The 17,915-nt window shown below is 36.8% G+C and overlaps 1 pseudogene; it reads left to right on the top strand.

The window, feature by feature from the left end:
- Positions 1 to 272: 272 nt before the first annotated feature.
- Positions 273 to 1,387, top strand: LOC132425571 (syntenin-1-like; annotated as a pseudogene).
- The last annotated feature ends 16,528 nt before the right edge of the window (positions 1,388 to 17,915 follow it).

Consider the following 17,915-nt stretch of genomic DNA (forward strand, 5'->3'; position numbering starts at 1 on the left):
GAAGGCACGGGCGGAAGGCTGGGACGCGCGGCGCGGGCGGTCCTCGGGCGCGCACCGTCCTCCTCTCTCTGGGTCTCAGAAGTCTGAGCCAGTGACCGGCGGTGGCTGCAGCGCGTGGGTCCCTGAGGCCTCGTGTGCCTCCAGCTTCCTCTGCTGACAGAGCTCAGCATCTTGCCACCTGGCAGAAGAGCAGATAATTAGAGGGCCCATCTCCATTTCCACAGAGCAGCCAATTACGGGTGGATTTTGATGGGGAGGAAAATCCTGCAAAAATGTCTCTGTACCCATCTCTTGAAGACCTGAAGGTAGACAAGGTGATTCAGTTTTTATGGAACTGAACTTTAAATTAACCATAGTAGACTTTGAGCAGAGGTTTTTTTTTATTTTGAAAGCAGCAGTTGATACTGGCAAATGTTGGATTGGAAGATAAAGAGGGCTACAATCTACATCAGGCTGACCTCTTTAAGGAGAAGCAAATTATATGGGTATTTCCATTAGAAGACTTTTTATGTCCTGAGCAGAAAGCTAGCTGCCTGGAGATGTAACAGCAAGCTCAAACTGCCTTTTCTGCAAACCCTGCCAATCCAGCAATTCTATCTGAAGCTTCTGCTCCCATCTCTCAAGATGGAAATCTCTATCCTAAACTGTATCCGGAGCTCTCTCAGTACATGGACCTTAGTTTAAATGAAGAAGAAATACGTGCAAATATGGCCATGGTCCCTGGAGCACCAAGTCAGGGGCAGTTGGTAGCAAGAGCTTCCAGTATGAACTGTATGGTGGCTCCTGTAACTGGTAATGATACTGGAATCCACAGAGCAGAAGTTAAGCAAGGGATTCGGGAAGTCATTTTGTGTAAGGATCAAGATGGAAAAATTGGGCTCAGGCTTAAATCCATAGATAATGGTATATTTGTTCAGCTAATCCAGGCAAATTCTCCATCCTCGCTGGTTGGTCTGCGATTCGGGGACCAGGTGCTCCAGATCAACGGGGAGAACTGTGGTGGCTGGATCTCCAACCGAGCACACAAGGTGCTCAAGCAGGCTTTTGTAGAGAAGATTACTATGACCATTCGTGACAGGCCCTTTGAACGGACAATTACCATGCATAAGGACAGTACTGGACATGTTGGCTTTGTCTTTAAAAATGGAAAAATCACATCCATAGTTCTGCAGCTGGAAACGGTCTTCTCACGGAACACAACATCTGTGAGGTCAACTGACAGAATGTCATTGGACTGAAGGGCTCTCAAATCGCAGACATACTGTCAACAGCTGGGAATGTAGTTACTATTACAATCATGCCTGTTTTTATATTTGAACATATTATTAAACGGATGGCACCAAGCATTATGAAAAGCTTGATGGATCACACCATTCCTGAGGTTTAGAAGTCACGGCACAGTAGAAACTTCACTGAAGTTCTCCCGTTTACATCTCTGGCAACGTACCTTTCTATTATGCACATGAAGCTTTCTAGGAGCCAGCAAGCATTTGCTGCATGAGGACCTTCCTGTCTTACAGCAGGGCTGGGGAATCTTACTGTTTGATCTGATATCTTGTTCAGACTTCAAGATAGTTGTATCCTTATCCTGATTTTACAGTTGAAAGACTTACTTTCATAGACTAGTGTCTTTACTGGAAACCAGATGCTTTTACAACCCGTGTCATTAGGATGACTGATACAGGCTCAGCTTTGTTGGAACCAGTCACCTTCGATCCTGGGTATCAGGTAGTGCTGTTCATATCACTTTAGTTCTATGGTATATGTGCATTTTTACTGTTACCATAGTACATTTAGAATGATTACTTTTTTCTTTCAGTTCTGTTTGTATAAAACACCAATTAAGTAACACTGGTTTCATTCCATGTAAGCATTATTATACAGTGTATGTAGGCTGCAAGAGACTATATTGACTATCATTACGTTTTAACTACCTTTACTTAATATGCTTGGACTGTCACCTTAACAAACAACGTTAAGCATCTAGAATAAAAGCCAAACTATTGCTGCCTTTCTAAAACCCCAAATGCAGTTCTCTGTTAAACTGAAACGGACACTAGCCCAGAGCAGTGTAACGGTACATATTGAGCAATAGCACAGCTGCTTAGTTGCATTTGAGATTTTCTAGTCCTTGTGTAATGGAAACTTTTCCTCTAAAAGTTACTGGTGTCACTTTCTGAGAAATGAATCACTATATATGTAATGGAAAAATTCTTGTACTAAATAGGATAAACTTTGACTTCTTTTTCATGTGTAGATTAAGTGGGATAATACCTGGTTTTGGCACTTACATGTAACCTAGCTGCTCTGGGATGTCTTAGAATGCTATCCTGCTCATTTGTTCCATTTCCTGACCCCTCCCTGCAAACAGAATGACAGTGACACTTCATCCTGATTTGTTTTTCCTTCTCTTTGGTTTATGCCTATTCTATTTTAATTGAAAATGTATAAATAAAGTTAGATTTTAGTCTGAAAAAAAAAGAATCTATTTTAAGGTAAACTGATTCTAGATCTTAATTACATTTGCAAAATACCTTCACAGCAAAGCTAGATTAGCCCTTGGTTGAATGCAATAAATGGGAGTCCCGGGTACACTAGGGGCTAGGATACGTTGTAGGGCCAACCTTAGAATTCTGCCTACCACAGGGCCAAAAAGTTATGTGCATATCTTGATTATTACAGAATAATGATGGGGTTTTTTTGCAGCTGGAAAAGAGGAACTGTTTTTAATTTATTTTTTATTGAAGTATAGTTGATGTACAATGTTGTGTTACTTTCTGGTATACAGCAAAGTGATTCAATTATATATATAATAGAGTATATGTATTCTATTACCTGTTCTTTTCCATTATGGTTTATCATAGGATATTGAATATAGTTCCCTTTGCTGTATAGTAGGACCTTGTTGTTTATCCATTTTATAATTATTTGCATCTGCTAATCCCAAACTCCCAATCCATCCCTCCCCCACCTCTCCTCTTCCTTAGCAACCATAAGTCTGTTCTCTATGTCTGTGAGTCTATTTCGTTAATAAGTTCATTTGTGTCATATTTTAGATTCCACATATAAGTGATATCATATGGTATTTGTCTTTCTCTTTCTGACTTCACTTAGTATGGTAAACTCTCGTTCTATCCATGTTGCTGCAAATGGCATTATTTCATTCTTTCTAATGGATGAATAGTATTCCATTGTGTGTGTGTGTATATATATATATATATATATATATATATATATATATATATATATATATACACACACACCACATCTTCTTTATCCCAGAATAGTGATTTTGATGTATGTAAGATAAGAAATAAATCTTATGAGCTAAATACAAAATCATTTATAAATTATCAATGTTCCATTTATTATTCAAACATTGTCGGCTCATCAGTAGAACATCAAAAGGTGGGCAAAAAAAGATTTAGTTGTCTTTGATTTTCTTGTGCCAACTTTCAATAATATAAAAACAATGATTTTATTTACATTAAAAAAATTTAATTGTGAAGATTTAATTGTCTACAGGGAACAATTTGATTTAACAATTTGTTATTCTAATTTATAACTTTTACATGTTTAAATATAGAGTATATGGACTGGCCTTATATATATGGTATATAAGGATGGGTTTGTTCTTTTCCCACTAAATAGGGCACTCTCTTTTTTTTTAAAGCTAAGTGATTAAGGTGCTTACTAATATTAGCACATGTTGGGCTGTTTTGTAAGACAATCTGTTTCCCTCTATTCCTTGATTCCCTGAGCTAACTTACAGGGTCTCTGGGCCTGCTAAATCACAGATATGGTATATGCTGAGCAATCCTACAGCAACTCCCGGTCACTGTCTCCTAAGTTATACCCCAGAACCTCCCTATTCTGAGCAATAGAATAAATAAAATGCTCTTGCTACAAATTAGTTTTCCAGCTAATTTCCCACCCATTGTTTAGATGATACGGGCAAGGTCTTTGTACAAGAACAATCTAGTTGAAGTAATTTTTACTAGCTTATTGTACTGGGCATTTTACCCTTCTCAGAAGATTTTCTGTGCTAAAAAAGAAAAGTTTCTTTGGGACCAGGTAAAGTTCTACTTGGTAGCATCATCATGAAGTGATGTCAATATGTTAGGCAGTCTGAGAGGTCATATGAGGCAGGGTCTCTGCCACAGATTCACCAGAGCTGGCTTCCCTAAGATATCCTTTTATTTCCTCCCAGATAATCTGTCAGCAGGAGCAGTAATTGTGATTTGTATGGATGGGTTCCTTTTAAGTTCTTGACCATATTTAAGTAACTCATCCAGACACACCATATTAACCATATGTCAAATCGTAACTGCATAGTATTCATAATATTCATAGTATTCAAGTATGCAACATGGCAGTATTCAATTACAGTCCTATGTTCTTTATTTGAGACATTAGAGTTGTATATTCGGGTCACCCAGACTTCTGAAACCAGTTAATGTAACATACTCTGACTAAAAAAAGCACATATGGTGGCAAAAGACTGGAGAAAGGGCACATAATCACCAGAAAGTTCAAAGCTTCCAAGACCTGCTGATAATTCAAGCTAGTGACTATCAGATGGCATTGTTTTCAAATCTTGACAGAAATCCTGACTGTTGAGTGCTCAAGGCACAACTAATCCACAGCTAAACCTCTGGTGTATTTCTTTTTTTAACAGCTCCCTAGAAACCTGCTAAGTCTTGGTGGTCTTTTGCTCACCCTGAGACTCCACAAAATCTCAACATCTCTGTGGCTATAATAGGCTGGTACTCAGATTAGAACCTGTCTGTCCACCATCCATTACATTACTGTGATGCCTCAGACCAGTTAGTAGATTTCTCATCTTCAAATACATAGAGCATTTCTTAATCGGTTATACCTATTTAACTAAATCCCATCTCTGCCTGAATGAAGGCAATTCCTAATCTTGATTACCTTTTCAAAATACAGTTACCTGGAAGAAGAGAAAGGAAATTATACCAACAGAGATCTTATGTTTGTCCTAATGGCCTTATGGTGAGAACCTGAGAGGTATTTAAATTTAATACCCGTTGGGAATTCACAGAAGAGACCTGAATTTAGTGCAAGGATCTTTAATTCATGGAACTATTTGATGGTCCATAAACAAGTATATGTCTCTCTGCTCTCCTGTTACCTGGAAGGGGAGGGGACTGCAGTTTTCTTTCATTTTATTTCCCAAATTGTATATTATCATACCCCAAGGCTGAATCCAATAAATAATATCCCAGTGTATGGGGAAAATCAGCAACTGGATTTCCTTTTTCAAGGGTATACTCAACCTAGCTAACCGTGAGGACTGAACAAATTCTGAAAGCATTTAAACCTTACTGTATCTTAAGTCCAGGAAAGAAAAGGTGGAAAAAAAGATGTGTTTGTATCATAAACTGTCTTCCATTTTAGCTAGCCAGCATATTGGGGTATGCCATTCTCAAATGTTGGCATAATGGCTTACATTTTAATGTGTACCTGGGTGATGTAGAAGGAAAAAAGGAAAATCATCCTATACACCAGCACTATTCAATAGAACTTCCTGAGATGATGGACATGTTCTACATCTGTATTCAATATGGTAGCCACTAGGCCAAACATGACTGTTGGGCACCTGAAACATGGTTAGTGTAACTGAGGGACACAATTTTTATTTATTTAACTGCAGTTAACTTAAACTTGTATTCAAATGTCCACATATGGTTAGTGGCTACCAATATTAGACAGCACAGCTATTGACACAAAACAGCAACACTCCATTCTGAAGTTTGGTTCAGAAAGATACATATTCAGAGATACCAAAAATTGGGGGCTGATTAATTACAATTTCTTACTCTATCTTCTAATTTCCAGTAGAGACCTAATCCTTGTGTTGCAATTTCAGTATGGCTCTTCAATTCATCCTAGTTAATGATTAATAGCACCTTCTCTAATAGAGTGTGAAAGCTCCCAAAGAAAAATATGATCTTAAAATATACCTCTAATGTACTGTAATCCACCTCAGACATTTAAGTATTTCTTACAACAACTTGCTTGAGAAGAACATGATGTATGCCTTTAACAGATCAGGATAATTTAGAGCAGCAAAATATCTAAATGTGCATATTATAAAAATAGGAAAATGATTTACAGCGCAGACTGCGTACTCTTTCTTTCTTTCTGGAGTCCATGTTTGTGTGTGTGTGTGTGTGTATGTGTATGTGTGTGTGTGTATGTGTGTGGTTATTAACTGTGTGGATCCAGGGCAGCACACACTCACTTTCCAGAGCACCCCCAGATTTTTATCTTCTACTTAGCTTTGGCAAACGTACGTGACGATACTGGTGCTTAAAGTGACCACTAAACTTATAAGCGCTTTACAGCAACCTCAGACTTCTGAAGTGATCTTGAACAAATCAGGAAAGCACTGTAAGTGAAATTAATGAAATAAACAGTAGTTATAAAGTCTATTTATTATCATTCAAATTGTAACTTGTGACCTCTCCTATTTAAGGGTCATCTTTCTGTGGTACAGTAAGAAGTAAAAAAAGCGTATTTCACTCATGCCTTTCAAACCAAGTGGCAGTTGCTTCTCCACACTGCCTTCTTCTCCCTGCCACTCTCAGGGCTGTCTGGGTGCTTCACTGTGATTAACCTCTCAAAACACCAGTGCCACTATCCTCCCATTATTACTGTGACTGTCGTATAGGGAAAGTCCCACTTCTCTTTACTGCCCTCTGCCATGATTTCTCATAACTGAACCAAGAACAAAGGTTACAGACTCAGTGAAAGTTTCATGCTCATCAGAGGGAATTTTAATCTGAAATACTGATATGGGAGATGGACAGGAAACCCAAGACTGGATGCTGATGTGCAAGGAAACGTGTTATAACCTCTAAAAGATCCTGCATGGGCTGACTGACTTGCTAGACTTGCTTTCATCTGGAATACAATCCTTATCTTTTCAAAGAGAGTGGCTCCTTAAAAAATTCACTCCTAAATTTAGGGTTGGTCTCAGGCTCTAAAGTCTGTTTTCTTTCTTCAACAGGGCAATTCTCAGGTCTCAATAACCTACAAGGTCACATTTATTTCCCCGTGTCCAAGATACTCGGAATAGTACTGGATGGCTTTTTGTATGTCAGATCAGGGTCCCTTTGTGATTCTACTTCCAGCATGACTGACCTTCCTTGTTTTACTGGGACAGATCCCGGTCTTTTACTGGGTTTTTGTCCCCATACTATTTTCTCAAGTGAAAATGAAAAGAACAAATTTCTGTGTTTGACAGCATTTTTCTGATAGTTTTATGGTTTGGTTTTCTGAGATCTCCTGATAATCCTCAAATCCATCCTAATTTACAACTGGAGAATAGAAATGAGCCATGGGATAACAAAGAAACAAAAAAAAGTCTGACAGCAATAACAAGTGACAGGTCAAAGAGGAAAAGACATAGGAGCAATGAGGACAACATAGATGTCTGCCAGAATTTTTGGCAAAAAGCAAGATACGGCTTACACGTAGTACCAAGTCAAGGATGGGAGAGGGGAAGGAATGTTTCCATACTGTAGTACAGAACTGTAATTATAAAATAATTACCCTGAGTCATCAAGTAAATTCTTAACTACATTTAATCTACTGTCTTTATTAAGGCAGGGAAGGATATAATAAATTTAATGAAGCTGTCTATATATATTTTATATTCTTACCTCTCATCTTCTGAATAATTTGGTTGTTTCTGAGTTAATTTATGTGATTACATCACAGTATTAGCTGGGTAACTTCTGAACTAGTTAAGGTGTTGTCTTTTTCTTACTCTGACTCATGCTGACCTTCAAATGATCCTTTTAAGAAGTAAGATTCACTTATCCTTCTTGAAATATATTTGTCTACCAAATTACTATTTAGTAATATTAAATGCATAATTCAGTTACTAAATTGCTATTAGTAATTTGTAAATTTAGAACGTGTAAATATTTGCTAGTTTAATATCTTTCTATGAAGTTGGTTTTAGTTTAATTCTGTAGTCTTGTCCTCCAGTTCTGGACTTCAATAGTATAACAAACATCATGTCATTTATCACGCTCTCGGCATGCTCCGGACTGCACATGTAATTGAAATGGAAAGCAGGTATTGGCTGTAAAGTCTTCTGGTGTGTTAAAAAGCAGACTACTAGCTATATCTTAAACCTGTCACTAATTATATGACATGGAAATTATTTAGTTTCCCTGTGTCTCAGTTTGCTCAACTGGAAAGACAGGAAAATTTTCTCTCCATCTCGATGTTGGTATAAAAATGTATGTGAAAGAGCTGTATTTGAAATGGACAGAAAATAAATGGTCGTTTTTATTAGTTTCATAGTGGCAGGAATATAGTTTTACCTAGTGAGAAAAAAGTTTCCCCATCATTTTCCTACCCCAGTTCTTTTCTTATTATAGGAATGGGCTAAAATATGGCTTTGGAAACCTGATTGATGACTTTGAACTTACACTTTTAGAGAACTGCAGTAACTGCTAATGGCATCGTCAGGATTATCTAATCCATATGAACTCATGGAAAAGAATTCTGTATCTACAGTAAAGAGAGAATTTTCCCTGAGTCTATCTTTTTTGGTATATGTTTGAAGTGGGGCAAGGTAACAATATTGAAGGGCAGAGAATTACTATTTGATGATATTTCTGCCATTTATGTAATAACAAATGCAACAATTTTTTTGAGAGCCAGATATTGCTAAATGCTGTGAGGGACACTATTGTGAATACAGAAAGACATATTGATGTAAAACTATCAATAGGAAAATACTAAATGGTAAAATGGAATAAGTTATTTTTCTACTCAAGTGTATTGAGGAAGACTTTGAATTTGAGGAAATATGAGACCTGAGTCTTAAAGACTGAATTGTATTTTAAAACAACAGTGAAGAGTTGGTTTCTAGTTATATATTATAGAATTATATAGAACTACATAGAATATATATTACATATCCTATTTGATATATATATATGTAAAATAATGGAAAGAAATAGCATGTTTATGGAATCATGAGAGATTCAGTGGGTTTGGGAATTCAGCAGACTTATGAAGAAAAGTTGTGGGAGATAGATTGGAAAGGTGTACTGAGGGAGAAGATAAGATTGTGGAAGTATTCTAAATGCCCTATTTATTTTGGATTTTATTTTATGTGTAATGGAGAAATATTGGCACTTTTAAATTGTGGAAGCAAGATTTGTGTGTGACAAGCAGTTTGTATTTTAACAATTCAGTTGGTGCCTGAGTGGATGAGGATGGGGAAGACACAACCATCTGTGAGGAAACAGAGACTAAGATGATTGCTCTCGGTAAATAGGGAAAAGAGAAGATATGATTAAGGGTGTTACAGGGAAATGATCAGTAGAACTTGTTGGCATATTGGACATAATGTAAAAGAGAAAAGAGAATCAGAGATGACTCTGGGACATAATAGATCACATAGTTGAGGTAAACGGTGATGTCATTTATTGGGATGAAAAAATCCGGAAAGAAGAATATGCTGTCAGTATTTCTTGGGTTGTGTTCAAGTGTATCTATCTAGTATGAAGTCTGACTTTTTTTTGGTGGAACTGTTCTGGGTGCTGAAAAAAATAGCCATGATGCGGCTCAGTGATTGGGTTTCTGAAGAACAGTAAAGATATGGGTTTCAGAGTAAAGAAGTTCAGGGTGTCAGAAGGCTCATAAATATTGAATTCATCAATTTATTTATAAGGAATAGGAGGAGATAGGCTGGAGAGGGAGTACTTTTTCCTTGGCAACAGTTTTTGAAATTTTCCCCTCTGAGTCACATCCTCTAATTTCGTATTTCTCAAAGCATGGCTACCAGAGTAGCAGCAACAGCAACTTGGAACTTGTTCAAGGTACATCTTAGATCCCACCCATTACCTACTAAATCAGGAATTCGGGGCCTTTGAGGGCCAGAATCTGTGTTTTGAGAATATCACCAGGTGATTCTGATTCACTCTAAAGAGTCTCAATCTTCATTGCACATTGGAATCATCAGGGGATCATTAAAATATACTGATACCTGGACCATGTCCAGTGATTCTGCTATAGACAAGTGTGTGCCCTGGGCAACAGGACTAGGAATTTTGAAAGTTCCCCAGGTGATTCTAATGTGCAACTAGGGCTGAGAACTGTTGTTCCAAAGAGTAATTACAAAGAGATCCTAAGAGGAGTTTTCTTCAACCTTTAAAGTGCAAACCAGCCATCTAGGGTTACTCTTAAAAGTGCGAATTCTGATACAGTACGTCTGAGGTGGAGCCTGAGAGTCTTCATTTCTAGTCTGCTCCTCTGTGAGCCATGTGTGACCACAGACTACGCTTCAAAGAGCAAAACTCTAGAGCAGATTTGCCAAGCATATATGACACATCTTCTACAGTGTGAAGAAACAAGGGATTAGTTGGGGACGATTAGTTTGGCATAAGAACTGGTTGCTCAGCAAAAGAGATCAGAAGTGGGAGTAGAAGCCAATAAAATTTACAAACATATTCAATTTTCATAATGTTTTTAGATCGAATTGTCCAAAAATACAAGCACTTTTTAAGAAGACTAGTCTTTTAAATCTAGTATGGGATCAAGCTAGTCTGAAGGGGTCAAAATTAAAATTTTGCCAGTAGGCTCCAAGAGAATCGTTGGATTATCATATTTCTTCCATGTTCTCCTGGAGAGAACGTGGGTTTAATTTCCTAGTATAACATCGATAGTCCTACCAAATGTTATTCTGGAAGGATTAAGCCACACAGACTTGTATTACTCTACTCACAGGTCAATAGGAAAGTATTTGTGTATTTTCACTTAATAGTAAAAGCCAACCTATAATTTTGGAACTTTAGAACTATGGGGAAAAAGATCCCAAAAGAGGATTATATAGCCTTTTTGGCCATTTTTTAAGAAATGTGCCTTTGTAGTTTTTTTTTATATGCACACTTAAGTACATATAGTATTACAATTGGTAATTAATCAGTAAGCTGAACTTGGCATGAATTTTTTTTTTTGCTTGCTTTTGTTTTTTTGCTTTTTTTTTGTCTCTTTTTAAAATTTTTATTTTATTATTTTTTATACAGCAGTTTCTTATTAGTTATCTATTTTATACATATTAGTGTATATATGTCAATACCAACCTCCAAATTCATCCCACCATTAGCACTGCTGCCTGCCTCCACTTTCCCCCCTTGGTGTCCATACTTTCATACTCTACATCTGTGTCTCTATTTCTGCCTTGCAAACTGGTTCATTTGTACCATTTTTCTAGATTCCACATACATGCATTAATATATGATATTTCTTTTTCTCTTTCTGACTTACTTCACTCTGTGTGACAGTCTCTAGGTCCGTTCACGTCTCTACAAATGACCCACTTTCATTCCTTTTTATGGCTGAGTAATATTCCATTGTATATATGTACCACATCTTCTTTATCCATTCATCTGTCGATGGGCATTTAGGTTGCTTCCATGACCTGGCTATTGTAAATTGTACTGCAATGAACATTGGGGTGCATGTGCCTTTTTGAATTATGGTTTTCTCTGGGTATCTGCCCAGTACTGGGATTGCTGGGTCATATGGTAGTTCTATTTTTAGTTTTTTTAGGAACTTCCATACTGTTCTCCATAATGGCTGTATCAATTTACATTTCCACAAACAGTGCAAGAGGGTTCCCTTTTCTCCACACCCGCTTCAGCATTTGTTGTTTGTAGATTTTCTGATGATGCCCATTCTAACTGGTGTGAGGTGATACCTCATTGTAGTTTTGATTTCCATTTCTCTACTAATTAGTGATGTTGAGCAGCTTTACATGTGCCTCTTGGCCATCTGTATGTCTTCTTAGGAGAAAGGTCCATTTAGATCTTCTGCCCATGTTTTGATTGGGTCGTTAGTTTTTTTTAATATTGAACTGCATGATCTGTTTATATATTTTGGAGATTAATACTTTGTCAGTTGCTTCACTTGCAAATATTTTCTCCCAATCTGAAGGTTGTCTTTTTGTCTTGCTTATAGTTACCATTGCTGTGCAAAAGCTTTGAAGTTTTATTAGGTCCCATTTGTTTATTTTTGTTTTTATTTCCATTTCTCTAGGAGATGGGTCAAAAAGGATCTTGCTGTGATTTATGTCGTAGAGTGTTCTACCTATGTTTTCCTCTAAGAGTTTGATAGTGTCTGACCTTACATTTAGGACCTTAATCCATTTTGAGTTTGTTTTTGTGTATGGTGTTAGGGAGTGTTCTCATTTCATACTTTTACATGTAGCTGCCCAGTTTTCCCAGCACCACTTATTGAAGAGGCTGTCTTTTCTCCACTATATATTCTTGCCTCCTTTATCAAAGATAAGGTGTTCATATGTGCGTGGGTTTATCTCTGGGCTTTTTATCCTGTTCCATTGATCTATATTTCTGTTTCTGTGCCAGTACCATACTGTGTTCATTACTGTAGCTTTGTAGTATAGTCTGAAGTCAGGGAGCCTGATTCCTCCAGCTCCATTTTTCGTTCTCAAGATTGCTTTGGCTATTCAGGGTCTTTGTGTTCCATAGAAATTGTGAAATTTTTTGTTCTAGTTCAGTGAACAATGACAGTGGTAGTTTGATAGGGATTGCATTGAATCTGTAGATTGCTTTGGGTAGTAGAGTCATTTTCACAATGTTGATTCTTCCAATCCAAGAACATGGTATATCTCTCCATCTGTTTGTATCATCTTTAATTTCTTTCATCAGTGTCTTATAGTTTTCTGAATACAGGTCTTTTGTCTCCTTAGGTAGGTTTATTCCTAGGTATTTTATTCTTTTTGTTGCAGTGGTAAATGGGAGTGTTTCCTTAATTTCTCTTTCAGATTTTTCATCATTAGTGTGTAGGAATGCCAGAGATTTCTGTGCATTAATTTTGTATCCTTCTACTTTACCAAATTCATTGATTAGCTCTAGCAGTTTTCTGGTAGTATCTTTAGGATTCTCTATGTATAGTGTCATGTCATCTGCAAACAATGACAGCTTTATTTATTCTTTCCCGATTTGGTTTCCTTTTATTTCTTTTTCTTCTCTGAGTGCTGTGGCTAAAACTTCCAAAATTATATTGAATAATAATACTGGTGAGAGTGGGCAACCTTTTCTTGTTCCTGATCTTAGAGGAAATGGTTTTAGTTTTTCACCATTGAGAATGATGTTGGCTGTGGGTTTGTCATATATGGCCTTTATTATGTTGAGTTAAGTTCCCTCTTTGCCTACTTTCTGCAGGGTTTTTATCATAAATGGGTGTTGAATTTTGTGAAAAGCTTTTTCTACACCTATTGAGATGATCTTTTGGTTTTTCTCCTTCAATTTGTTAATATGGTTTATCACATTTATTGATTTGTGTTATTGAAGAATCCTTGAATTCCTGGGATAAACCCCACTTGATCATGATGTATGATCCTTTTAATGTGCTGTTGGATTTTGTTTGCTAGTATGTTGTTGAGGATGTTTGCATCTATGTTCATCAGTGGTATTGACCTGTAGTTGTCTTTCTTTGTGACATCTTTGTCTGGTTTTGGTATCAGGGTGATGGTGGCCTCGTAGAATGAGTTTGCGAGTCTTCCTCCCTCTGCTATATTTTGGAAGAGTTTGAGATGGATAGGTGTTAGCTCTTCTCTAAATGTTTGATAGAATTCGCCTATGAAGCCATGTGGTCCTGGGCTTTTGTTTGTTGGAAGATTTTTAATCACAGTCTCAATTTCAGTGCTTGTGATTGGTCTGTGTATATTTTCTGTTTCTTCCTGGTTCAGTCTCAGAAGGTTGTGTATTTCTACGAATTTGTCCATTTCTTCCAGGTTGTCCATTTTATTGGCATAGAGTTGCTTATAGTAATCTCTCATGATCCTTTCTATTTCTGCAGTGTCAGTTGTTACTTCTCCTTTTTCATTTCTAATTCTATTGATTTGAGTCTTCTCCCTTTTTTTCTTGATGAGTCTGGCTAATGGTTTTTCAATTTTGTTTGTCTTCTCAAAGAACCAGCTTTTGGTTTTATTGATCTTTGCTATCGTTTTCTTTGTTTCTATTTCATTTAATTCTGCTCTGATCTTTATGATTTCTTTCCTTGTACTAACTTTGGGTTTTGTTTGTTCTTTTTCCCTAGTTCCTTTAGTTGTAAGGTTAGATTGTTTTTTGAGATTTTTCTTTTTATTGAGGTAGGATTGTATTGCTATAAACTTCCTTCTTAGAATACTTTCGCTGCATGCCATAGGTTTGGGGTCATTGTGTTTTCATTGTCATTTGTTTCTAGGTGTTTTTTTGATTTCCTATTTGATTTCTTCAGTGATCTCTTGGTTATTTAGTAGTGTATTATTTCGACTCCATTTGTTTGTATTTTTTAGAGATTTTTTCCTGTAATTGATATCTAATCTCAAAGCATTGTAGTCGGAAAAGATACTTGATACGATTTCAATTTTCTTAAATTTACCAAGGCTTGATTTGTGACACAAGATATGATCTATCCTGGAAAGTGTTCCATGAGCACTTGAGAAGAAAGTGTAATCTACTGTTTTTGAATGGAATGTCCTATGAATATGAATTAAGTCCATATTTTTTAATGTATCATTTAAAGCTTGTGTTTCCTTATTTATTTTCATTTTGGATGATCTGTCCATTCATGAAAATGGGGTGTTAAAGTCCCCTACCAATATTGTGTTACTGTCTATTTCCCCTTTTATGGCTGTTAGCATTTGTCTTATGTATTGAGATGCTCCTATGTTGGGTGCATAAACTTTTACAATTGTTATATCTTCTTCTTGGATTAATCCCTTAATCATTATGTAGTGTCCTTCTTTGTCTCTTGCAATAGTCTTTATTTTAAAGTCTATTTTGAATGATATGAGAACTGTACTCCAGCTTTCTTTTGATTTCCTTTTGCATGGAATATCTTTTTCCATTCCCTCGTTTTCAGTCTGTATGTGTCCCTAGGTCTGAAGTAGGTCTCTTTTAGACAGCATATATAAGGGTCTTGTTTTTGTATCCATTCAGCCAGCCTATGTCTTTTGGTTGGAGCATTTAATCCATTTATAATTAAGGTAGTTATTGATATGTATGTTCCTATTACCTTTTTCTTAATTGTTTTGGGTTTGCTATTGCAGATCTTTTCCTTCTCTTGTGTTTCCTGCCTAGAGGAGTTCCTTTAGCATTTGTTTTCAAGCTGGTTTCGTGGTGCTGAATTTCCTTTGCTTTTGCTCTCTGTAAAGTTTTTAATTTCTTGTCGATCTGAATGAGATCCCCGCTCTGTAGAGTAGTCTTGATTGTAGCTTTTTCCCTTTCATCACTTTAAATATGTCCTGCCACTCCCTTCTGGTTTGCAGAGTTTCTGCTGAAAGATCAGCTGTTAACCATATGGGGATTCCCTTGTATGTTATTTGTTGTTTTCCCCTTTCTGCTTTTAATATTTTTTCTCTGTATTTAATTTTTGATAGTTTAATTAATATGTGTTTTGGCATGTTTCTCCTTGGATTTATCCTGTATGGACCCTCTGTTCTTCCTGGACTTGATTGACTATTTCCTTTCCTGTATTAAGGAAGTTTTCAACTATAATCACTTCAAATATTTTCTGACTCCCTTTCTATTTCTCCTTTTCTTCAGAGACCCCTATTATTCAAACGTTGGTTTAGTTAATATTGTCCCAGAGGTTCTGAGGCTCGTCTCAATTCTTTTCATTCTTTTTTTCTTTCTTCTGCTCTGCGGTAGTTATTTCCACTATTTTATCTTCCAGGTCCCTTATCTGTTCTTCTGCCTCAGTTATTCAGCTATTGATTCCTTCTAGAGAATTTTTAATTTCATTTATTGTGTTGTTCATCATTGTTTGTTTGCTCTTCAGTTCTTCTAGGTCCTTGTTAATCATTTCTTCTATTTTCTCCACTCTATTTCCAAGATTTTAGATCACCTTTGCTATCATTACTCTGAATTCTTTTTTCCGGTCGACTGCCTATTTCTTCTTCATTTGTTTGGTCTGGTGAGTTTTTATCTTTCTCTTTCATCTGCTGTGTGTTTCTGTGTCTTCTCATTTTGCTTAACTCACTGTGTTTGGTTTCTCCTTTTCACAGGTGCATGTTTGTAGTTCCTGTTGTTTTTGGTGTCTGCCCTCCGTGGGTAAGGTTGGTTCAGTGGTTTGTGTAGGCTTCTGGTGGAGGGGACTGGTGCCTGTGTTCTGATGGATGAGGCCGGATCTTGTCTTTCTGGTGGGAGGGCCACATCTGGTGGTATGTTTTGGGTGTCTGTGACCTTATTATGATTTTAGGCCACCTCTCTGCTAATGGGTGGGGTTGTGTTCCTGTCTTGCTATTTGTTTGGCATGGGGTGTCCAGCACTGTAGCTTGCTGGTCATTGAGTGGAGCTGGGTCTCACCGTTGAGATGGAGATCTCTGAGAGAGCTTTCGCCATTTGATATTACATGGAGCCGGGAGGTCTCTGGTGGACCAATGTCCTGAACTCAGTTCTCCCACCTCAGAGGCACAGGCCTGACACCCTGCCAGAGCACCATGAACCTGTCAGCCACATGACTCAGAAGAAAAGGGAGAAGAAAAGAAAGAAAAATAAAATAAAGTTATAAAAATAAAAAAATTTATTAAAAATTAAAAAAATTAAAAAGTAATAGAAAAAGAAAAGAATGAAAGAGGAGGGCAACTAAGTCAAAAAACCAATGCACTAATGATAACAAGCGGTAGAAACGATACAAAAAAAAAACAAAAACACGGACAGACAGAACCCTAGGACTAATGGTAAAAGCAAGACTATACAGACAATATCATACAAAGAAGCATACACATGCACACTCACAAAAAGAGAAAATGGAACAAAATATATATGTAAACTGTAGGAGTTGTTGCACATGTACAGGTATTTCTGATGTATTTGTGGGGAGCAAGGTGATCTCCATGTCTCACTCCTCTGCCATCTTGAAGTTCTCTCCCGTTTTTTTCTTCAGTTTGTTTATATGGGGTATCACATTGATTTAGTTGCGTATATTGAAGAATCCTTGCAACCCTGGGGTAAAACACACTTGATCATGGTGTACAACCCTTTTGATGTGTTGTTGGAGTCTGTTTGCTAGTATTTTGTTGAGGATTTTTGCATCTATATTCATCAGTGATACTGGTCTGTAATTTTCTTCTTTTGTATTGTCTTTGTCTGGTTTTGGTAGCAGGGTGATGGTGGCCTCGTAGAATGAGTTTGGGAGTGTTCCTCTGCAATTTTTTGGAAGAATTTGGGAAGGATGATTGTTAGCTCTTCTCTAAATGTTTGATAGAATTCATCTGTGAAGCCATCTGGTCCTGGACTTTTGTTTGTTGGAAGATATTTAGTCACAGTTTCAATTTCATTACTTGTGATTCATCTGTTCATATTTTCTATTTCTTCATGGCTCAGGCTTGGAAGATTATACCTTTCTAAGAATTTGTCCATTTCATCCAGGTTGTCCATTTTATTGGCATAGAGTTGCTTGTAGTAATCTCTTATGATGCTTTGTATTTCTGTGGTGTCCATTGTAACTTCTCCTTTTTGATTTCTAATATTATTGAGTTGTGTCCTCTCCCCCTTTTTCTTGATGAGTCTGGCTAATGGTTTATCAATTTTGTTTATCTTCTCAAAGAACCAGCTTTTAGTTTTCTTGATCTTTGCTATTGTTTTCTTTGTTTCTATTTCATTTATTTCTGCTCTGATCTTTATGATTTCTTTCCTTGTACTAACTTTGGGTTTTGTTTGTTCTTTTTCTCTAGTTCCTTTAGGTGTAAGGTTAGACTGTTTATTTGAGATTTTTCTTTTTTCTTGAGGTAGGATTGTATTGCTATAAGCTTCCCTCTTAGAACTGCTTTTGCTGCATCTCATAGATTTTGATCGTCGTGTTTTCATTGTCATTTGTCTCTAGGTATTTTTTGATTTCCTCTTTGATTTCTT

This window comes from Delphinus delphis, chromosome 5 (assembly GCF_949987515.2).
Source record: "Delphinus delphis chromosome 5, mDelDel1.2, whole genome shotgun sequence".
Lineage (NCBI taxonomy): Eukaryota > Metazoa > Chordata > Mammalia > Artiodactyla > Delphinidae > Delphinus > Delphinus delphis.